Consider the following 10,572-nt stretch of genomic DNA (forward strand, 5'->3'; position numbering starts at 1 on the left):
CGTGTATCTTTATTTTGTATATCAAAATTTCAGAATATTTATTAGTCTGGCACAAAAGTTTTAATGTTTATTTACAAGCGTATTTTATGGTTTTAGAATGATATGTTAATATAATTGTTATCTCTTCAGATTTGTGAAAAATTATTTGTAATATAGATAATTAATGATAAGTTTTAATTATCCTGAAATTTAATAAGATCTTAATAAATTGATGAATTAATTAAAATTTATTGCTACTAACAATGAACAAAACTCAAAATAAATGTACACCCCCACGAATAATGTCTATAGATTCAAACATCAACTATTCAGACTTACAAATTGTTTATACAGTATTCTTCGTTTTTATGCACTCAAATTTTAGACGTGATTCAGTATTTCTTTCTTAATAATGACTTTTCGTTGTTTAATAAAAAAAGTAAAATATTAGTTAAAACCTGCCAATCTGGAAGACCGATATTCAAAGGCAGATTTGATGAATGCACATGTTTAGATCTGTTACAAAGCCTTTTAATGTGCAAGTAATAGTCTATTTTGCATATTGTGTTTTGAGTCATGCTTTTCAATATAATCAACATGTTAAATCTATTTGTTCATAATGGTTATGTATGTAATATTACTACTACTTTCAAACCAGATTTGATTCATTGTTCGCCTGCAAGCCTCTTTCATCTCCTGGCATTCATATCAATTCCTGCTGTTTTCATCCTTTTTTACTCAATTTAAACACCTTAATCTAGATTTTCATTGTGTTCGTTTCTCAGTCAGATTTTTTTCCCTATCTCTTTAAGTAGGTCTTTATCTCTTCTGATAGTATTTTATACGTGTTGTATCATTATAACCTTTTTCCTTTGATAGGGTTTACAATGTCTGTTTCTCTGTGGTTCCTTAGTTCACTATTTCTTTTTTGGGGGCTGCATTTTGAAAAAATTGTAGACCTATAAATTCCCACTGTCGTTTGCTATCTGTTTGTCTGTCCTTCCTCAATATCGAGAATAATATTAGATAATGAATTGAAGTATAGAAAGCATAGGGACAGGATGTCCCGATTAACTATATAAGAACTTCCGATGCAAACCGAAAGCCATGTTATTTCAATTCAAACATTTTTCTCTGAAAGGAGTTAGATAGATGACCGGCATGACTCGTTTGCTAACAGGAAAAGTGTACAGGGGCAAGACACTACTTACTTTAGGTAAAGAGCATATATTTTAAAGTAAATAAATTTTAAAAATATGATTAAAATTTGCAGCTCGGCATCGTGACGATGTCACAATAAATAATCGCTTGTTCCCATTTTACATTTTCTTTAATTAACTTTATGTGACCGCTAAGTTATCAGTAGTATAGGAATAAAAGACACGATACAACATAAATGAATAATAAAAAAAAATGAATTTTAATTAAGAAAATATTTTTGGAAAATCTTCTAGCGTTTGTTTTCCTTTTTGTTTGGAGAGTGCCAAGGCACCTTGGTCCCCCTCTGGGTACGCCACTGTGATGCAGTAATACTATTTTTCCGCATACAAAATATGTTAAAATTTTTTGTCATGATTGAGAAACGGATACTTGGAATTTAGAAAGTTATGAAACGTAAAAATTTTAATTAAAAAATAACTTCAAAAAATAATTTAAAATAATTTAAAAATAATAAAAAGTTAAAGTAAGTTTTAAAAGACAAAATAGAACCACACTGTAAAGGAATCGTATATGCCGCCATTTTTATCGTCCTGATTAAAGATCGTTTTCTTCTCACGTCAAACAACGTCCATAAACATAAAAGTAATTAGGAAAGAATTTAATAAATTTGTAATTATTCTCAAAACATGTGCAGATTACGACGAACTTTCAACTCAAAGAGCGCTGTAAATACTTTAAATCTTCATTTAAATCTTGAAAACAGGAGGGAAATAATGATGACACAACCGGTTTGCTAGAGTGCGATGTTGCACTTATATAGTTGACAGACTATAGACCACGCGTCACAGATGAAACTCTGATTCTGATTGGCAAAATGTAACCTTTTCCGATGCTTATTCTTTTATATATTGATAGATACTCAGTTGCTACTGTTTATTCTTGATAATCATAACATATAATGTCATTTCATTGCTGAGATTAAAGTCGTTTTTGATGATAAATTAACTTTTAAATATCACATAGCAAAAAATGATTTAAACAATTGACATTCGCTGGGCAATTGTTTAAATCGTTTTGTGTCGTGGTGATTGCATCGTCTAAATCTCTTTTAAGATGTTTACTTTTTAAAAATATTCAATCAATTGTTTATTATTGTTTATCGATGTGGCCTATGATAGCTCTTTTTATCAATAAAATTACTGAAAAATAATCTGAAATGTATCTATGGAATTTGACAATTTGGTTTATTTGAACTTTTCTCTACGAGTACTCACTTCTTCTCTTCCTAATTGCGCCAACTGAAACCACTTAACCTTTTACTCCTTTCACAAATTCTTTCAGATCAAAATGGGAATTTACTATCTTAACTGAAAGAGCGAAATATTTTGACTGTATTCTTTTTATGGTATTTTAATGCTTATATTCCGTTTGTGTGAGCATCTTTGTATTTCTATTAGAAATACCCGTAACTTGTATTTACACTTTTCGTTACTGCATGAGTATTTCACACAGATCTTTTATCATGTTGTCACTATGGATAATCTCAGGGGTGCACTTCATCTCGATTTTTACTTTCCCTGCTCTGTTGGAGGGGGGAGTATGGCGATCGGTCAAAATAATAATCTTCAAGACTTTTACATTTTTGGACTCAAGGGACCTTGAAACGTCGAGAAATGCAAAAAAAAAAAGAAAAAAGAAAATCGGATTTTTTCTGTGTATATGGATTTTAGTATGTGGAGGACACGATTTTCTTCGCCCGCTTTGAAGCTTAATAACTTCTGTGCTTTTTTCGAAAATTTATGAAATTTTGCAAAACGGTTTGTGTATTAGGAGGATTGATGCTGTTAAATTTTAGTAATTAAAGATGGAATTTTGGGGATAGAGAGATAGAGGGGGGTGACTTGTCGTATCTGGAATGAGGTCAGATTTTACACGTTATTTGCAATGTTTTTCTTTTATAAAACTCGTTTCTACCCTCAAAATTAAGTTTTTTTCTCATTTTATAATAATTAATAATATAAAAGGTTTTTAAATAAAATATCGTAACAGATGGCGCCACACAAACTTTTAATGTTTGGCGGCAAAGTAACCATTTTACCTCGGCATCTTATTACATATTGAAATTTTATAGTTTTTACTGCTTTCTTTACAAGCACTTTTACATTTTAGGATTATTTTTAGATTACCAGATGGTTGGCGCAGCATGGCTAATGAGGCTCTTGTGCCATTAAACATTAATCAACAAACAAACAAGCCGGCAAAGTTATAGTTTAACTCGTTGCTGGATTTTTTAAATTACAAATGACCGTATAGAGATCTTTTATATCGTATTATATTATATGAAAGTCAAAGATCTTTTATTTTTATATTTGCCTTATTTTTCTATCATGCTTTTGAAATATTTGTTACCATCGTATATGTATTATGTTTTAATGTATAAAATTATTACTTTAATATATATCTCTTTTACCATATTTTGTAAGATTTTTACCATTTTAATAATAATACTTTTGTATTTATCAGTTTTTATTTGTTTACTTATTATTACATCGTGGTTTAAAATTTGGTATCTTTGTTTTCTTGTTATTTGTGGGAATTTATTTTTTTGTATTTTATATACTGTTTATATCAATTATTCACTGTGTACGTATATACATACACAGGATGTGATCTTACATATGTAAGGTCACATTCTTACATATTATATAATTGCAATAAACTGATATAATGATGCCTTCGGATAGGTTTTAAATAAATAATTTTTATTTTTATTTTTCAGAGGAACTATGTATTGAAACAGCATTAGTAAACTTGTCAGCATATCTCTTAATTTCCTAACATAAAGGAATTATACATTTTCAACTATTGCATTTAGCCTTTAATACATGCTTAACATTATATGGAAGTAAAACGAATTTATATGGAAAGCTGTGTTTAATGATGTAGAATTTTTTAAATTTCTTTTGATTTAATAAATTTGATGATAAATTTTTGTGTTTGTATTTTCTTTCTAGCAAAACAAAAAAAAAATATATATATATATATCATAAAGAATCTAAGTGAATGTAAAATTTTTAAATACACGTATGTTATTTCTAAATATTGTTTTAACAAAAATATATTGTAAAAGTTTTATTGATCAAACCTTTGTTTCTAAAATAGTCTAATAAATTGAAATATATTTTCTTTCTAAATTAAAAATTTGTAAAATATTTACAAGTTTTATAAATACGGTAATTAGTAAACGAATAGTCTAGGTATACCGTATTTTACAAACTATAAGACGCTACAGACTATAAGACGCACCTTAATTTTTAAGCAATTTTTTTTTTAAATACCTATAAGACGCTACGGAGTATAAGACGCACCTGAATTTTGGAGGCAATTTTTCGAAGAAAAAAGTGCGTCTTATAGTCCGTAAAATACGGTATACCATCTTTTATATGTTAAAAATTTAATTTAATAGTAAATTTAGCTATTTATCATCACTTAGATGTAGGAACGACGCTTTCCATTATATTTCTTAATTTTTTGAATTTATAAATGGAGAAACAACAGAAATTTTAACGTTATTTTTTGTCTACTTTTGACGTAAGGGACATAAGTTATGTAACTCAGATATGGATAGGTGGTTTGGCAGGTAATCGACTTCGACGCGTTACAAGGGGGTGAGGGTGTTTACAAAAATGTTACGTAATGCTAAGGTCTCAACTCTTCAGTTACGGATAATTCATTTTTGTTTCTGAAGTGTTGCATAGATAACCACAGGTCACTTTTTTGTACGTTTATACATGTAATTAATAAAATAACGTTCCGTACCCTCTGCCGTGTATTATTATTTAGTACAGTTAAGAAGGTTGATCGAGGATAAGAGTTACGTAATTTTTGAGATTGGAATGTACGACGGCGTTACGGAGCGTTAAGGAGGTGACATGGTGTTTAAAAAGAACTTGGTTGTTTGAAATAAGGTTACGTAACTTATCGATGATTCTAAAATGAAATACAAAGATTTGTAATATTCAAGTCATAAATTTTTATTCCGTTAAAATTCCATATTTTATTGAAATATATTTATTTCTAAAATTTACTTCAATTTCTTTTGTGAAAATCAAATAAAAATATAATGTTCCAATTTCTGTCGCGCTTTATTTTCGTAATTTCTTTCGAAACATGGGTTATTCAGAGCATTACATTGTTTATTGAGAGAATGAGTCAAATTATAAGCTTATATTTTCATCGATTTTAACCTCGAATTTTAAAATTTGAGTTAAAAAAAATATTAGTCTTAAATGTAATATATTATTTGTATTTAAAACTACACCAGATTATCCTTCTTCTTACAGATGTACTGTAATGCAAAATTTCAAGTTTAAATTCATATAATTTAACTGTCCATAAAATCAATCGATACATTTTAATTTCTTGTATTACAATAGAAAATTTAAAAACATATGTAGTTTAGTTATTATTTTTGTTTCTCTTCTTATACAAGGTGACCACGTAAGCATCTATCCGGGGGTAGAAGACATCTTTCCAACTTTGAACAAGTTTTAGCGCTAAAATAACGAGAGAATCATTTGAAAACGATTTAATATGACACAAATAATCTCTGTAAAAGATGCATTGCAGAAATCCATACAAAAAATCTACCAACGAGTTGCTTAACTTTCCTGGCAATATTAAAAACTGCGTGTAGCGCTATCTGTTATGATATTTTATTTTTAAAAGCTTTTTATATTTTTAATTATTATAAAATAGCAAAAGCTTAATTTTGAGGATAGTGATGAGTTTTATAAAAAAAGTTGTAAATGCTGATGACGAGTAAAATCGTCATTAAGTCCAACCACGCGAGATATGACACATGACACCTCTCTATCTCTCCAATCTTCGACCTCTACGAAAATTTAATAACATCAACGCCCCTAGTACCCAAATTTCCTGCAAAGTTTCAGAAACGTTCGACAAAATGTACAGGAATTATTAAACTTCAAAGAAGATGAACAAAATTGTTCCCTCACATACCCACACACTAACATCCAACATACAGAAAAACCCGAACTTTTTTTTATTTCTCGATTATTTTATTTCTACATTTTTAAGTCTAAAAATGTAGAAATCTTCTGGGGTCTATTTTGACGGTCGCCATACTTTTCCTCTGTTATGTATAATAGAGACGGTGTTCAAAATGGCTGCCTTCAGTAGCTATACAAAGATGTAAACGATTGAACGTGGTGTTATGGATGTCACATAGCACTCCTGATGTCACAGTTTAACAGTTCTGTAATACGCATCTTTCTAGTTCACATCATGTGGCGCTACTGGGTACGCATCATACACCAACGATTTTTCGGTGTATGATGCGTACCCAGTAGCCCGTTTCGATCCCACACGAAAAATCTATAGTGAGGTCAAGTCTAGGAAGATGGTAGCCATGGAACGGGGTCGTGTTGTTATATCCAGCGATTACCAAACTCCTCTGCGATCTACTGACATACGTTTCTCGATAATAAGGTAGCGCACCATCTGCTGGTGCCAAACCTACTTTAATAGCACCAATTGTAAGTCATCGAGACATTCTTCCACCGTTGTTTTAGGATGTTCAGATATCGAGTACTATCAATGAATACTAGACAAAGAAGCCGCTTACTTCAAATTCCACACTAGACATTTGGTAAAATCACTCGGTGTCACATATGTTGCATGAATCACAGAGCACATCTGCTCAGTGGTGCACAGTTGTGACTGTTATACCCTCCATTCCGGGGAAACAGTGCTTCTTCAGTTCGTAAAATGTGCTGAAAGAGTTGTGCTTCGTTATGCTATAAATTTAACATTGTTTTACTCAAAGGAAAAAATAAAGTATATTCAGTCAGAGAATATAACCATTCGGCAATTAGAAAAATAAATGATCATCAAATGTGTAAAACTGAAGACAAAAAAGTATTACATTGAATTGGATTTGCTGAATTAAAACTCAGCACGCATCAGTGTTACTCAAAACAGTGGTCCATTGCTTCTGGTCCACATAGAATTTCCGCCAAGCTGTTCTGTTCCCTGAACACTGGGAGTTCGGTCGTGGGATCACGCCTCACCCGGACGGGCTGGCCACGTGGAGTTTTCCGAGGTTTTCTCCACGTCTGTAACGCCTGAATAGAGGCGAGTTACTGTTAAAAAGACTTCCTGGAAGGCATCCCCTAGGCAGATCGCCCAAGTGTTGCGTTGCCGTAAATTAACAAACAAACTCCTTAATACATTGGAGAAAATGTTTCTTGTACACATCATCAAATTTAAGGAGCACTGATATATATATGATATTTTTCAGCTTTTCCTAATATAAGTGGTGGACCATATCGTAAGCGGTCAATATAAATGAAGAATGACTTAGAACATGGCAAAATTTTAAAGATTGAAATTGGAAAAATGATAATAGGAAAACCTTACTATACTGCAGTCATATCTACTCGTATATTACTGTATATCCATGTACCGAGTGATATATTTAGACAGCGTTATTTAACACTGTTTAGAGAGATATTTACAATCCAAATGCAATTAAATTTGCTATGGTGACATTTTAAGACATTTAAAAAGCATTTAAAAAAAAACAAAAAATAGTATCAAAATTCACTACGTTGGCACTTTTATGGCGCTGCAAGCAACGAAAAAGCTGTTTTTATTTTAGTGGGCACTTAAAAAGTGTGGGTGATAATAGCCATGCTGCAAATTTGGAAGCATTGAAAGACGCTTTCATACTAAATGTAACAACCAGTGGTGATATTCGGTGGGTTCGCACAGGTTCGCCCGAACCCGTTGTTAAAGTTTTCCGAACGGGTTCGGGCGAACCAGTTGTTAAAATTTTCAGTTTCCCGAACCTTGTTAAACACACGGAACATTTCTCAGTGGGTTTGTTTTTTTTTTAAATATATTAAAATATGCGTATTATACTCTGTAATACTACTAAACTAGGGCCTTATACCCCGTTTGCACCGAGCATTTCAATCTAGACAGTGAGCAAGGTCGGAGAGTATGTCTTGGTGCGATCTCTTTCGACCGTTTCAATCGAGGTTTAATCGCGATCGATTCAAGAGAGTTCTTGAAAGTAGATCCAGTGATAAGAGAGATCCCAGAATGCCACGCGCGCGAGACAATACAAGATGGCTGTGAAACACGTGTCGGGCTATGGACAGCGAAAGAAAAAGTATAATGTATCTCGAGAGATGATGACATGTGCCTATTTCTAGAAGCGCCATATTGCAGTAAAGAATTTCTCTGCCTTAAAAAAAAAAAAAAAAAAAAAAAAAGGTCGACAGCTCTAAAATACTACTGTTACCTGGCCTTCTCCCATGGCTCGTTACGTTCTAAATACGCCACTGATTGTTAGATATATGGTTGCAAGAAAAGGTATTGTATTTATTTCTAGCCAAAACTTCCATTTCGTTTGTCGGTGATTGTCAGGGAAAAATTTTCTGCTAGCGAACCCCTTGTTAAATATTTCGAATATCACCACTGGTAACAACCATTGCAGATCATTACGGTCGGTTGTCGAAAACAGTGCATTCGACGGTTTTATCATGTTCAGAATGAGAATCACATTGAATAGTATCTATAAAATGTATGTTTATTGCTTACAGCTTCGAGTGCCATAATGGTGAGAGTTGTCGTACTGATTTTCATTTTACGGAAATGTTTTCTGTATGTGATGAAATGTCATCATACCAAATTTTATTGCATTTGGACTGCAGCGTTAAATAGGGGTACTTTATTGTTTAAATGTAATTACTTTATTGTAATTAGTTTAATTACTGTTCCCTTTATATTAATATATATCTATGTATATAATCGAGACGAGTTGATAATAATAATAATAATAATAATCAGCGCAGAGCCAAAACGGTTAGGGGTTGAAAGTTGAAATTTGGTACACAGTTAGGGTACGTCACGAGGACGCACGTTAAGAAGGGATTTTTCGAAATTCTTTCCCACGGGGGAGAGGGACAGGATTAAGTCTTAACACTTCCATCAACAATAGAAGTGTTAAGCAACAATGGAAGTGTCAAGTAACAATGGAAGTGTTAAGAGAAAGCGACGTGAAAGACGCAGATGCAGTTTTTTTCGTTTTTGTGGGAAATCGAACATATTTTTAGACTTATTTAAAAATTCTGTAATTAGTCTGGAAACAGGGGGGACTCAATTCTTGCATTCTGTGAAAACGGGTAAGGTTGACTATGACGTAATAATCTTAATATTCGCTAAAACGGTTAGGAGTTGAAAGTTGAAATTTGGTACACAGGGTACCAAATTTAAGTACCAAAGTGTTAAGTAACAATGCAAGTATCAACAATGGAAGTGTTAAGTAACAATGGAGAACAAGAGAAAGCGACGTGCAAGATTTACGGGCGCTGGAGGAAAATAAAAAGAAAAAGAGTAATGTGTTAGAACATACTCGATTTTCAAATTTAAACAGATTAGTTCGGTTTTTCTCGATCTTTCTTCTTTAGAACATTTGATGAAAATCGAACGATATAATCAGAACACGTCGTGAAAATCGAACAATATTAGAACATTCGATTTTCAAATTTGACCTTTCTTTAGAAATATTTAGTTTGTTGATGAAACTACTCTTTTTCTTTTGTGACTGTAAAGTAATAATCTTAATCTTCGCTATCATTACTTTTGCCCGAGCGGCCTACCTGCTAGTACTATATACATTTGAATATATTCTACATTCAACGAGCTGTTATTTATTGACATCGTCACAATTCTGGGCTATAATTTTTAATCATATTTTTGATTTATTTAATTTAAAATATGCTCTTCATCTCGAATTAGTAGTGGCTTGCCCCTGTATATTATACTTTTCCGTTAGCAATGGAGTCGTGCTGGTCATCTATCTAATACTTTTCAGGGAAAAATTTCTGAATTAAAATAACATGACTTCCGGTTTGCATGAGAATTATATAATTATATAATTAATTGGGGTCTTCTGCCCCCAATATTTCCATATCTGTCTTGACTTTCATATATCAAACTCCGTTCTATAGATTAAGGAAGGACAGATGGACGACATTGAAAATTTATAGGTCTACAATTTTCTGAAATTGCGGACCAATAATTGACCGTTAGATGACGGCATAATAATAATTGGTTTTGCAATAGCAGCTATATATTTCATTTTGTTTATATAAAATTAAATATATATATATTTTTGCATTTCTAATCTCAGATCAAAGATGAGATGTCAACTAAGACCATGTTCCTTAGTCGACATCTCATTCTCTGAAAGATCTGGCTTCGAGTTCATAAATTTCCACGAGTTTGGATTGGATATGTCAAACCTTCGTCAGTCAACCGGATCAAAGTAATAATAGTGGGAATAAACGCTCTTTTATTATTCACAAGTTAAGGTAGAAAGAGTAAAAAAAAAGTAAAAGC

The sequence above is a fragment of the Centruroides vittatus genome, unplaced genomic scaffold (assembly GCF_030686945.1).
Source record: "Centruroides vittatus isolate TY-2023 unplaced genomic scaffold, ASM3068694v2 scaffold_324, whole genome shotgun sequence".
Lineage (NCBI taxonomy): Eukaryota > Metazoa > Arthropoda > Arachnida > Scorpiones > Buthidae > Centruroides > Centruroides vittatus.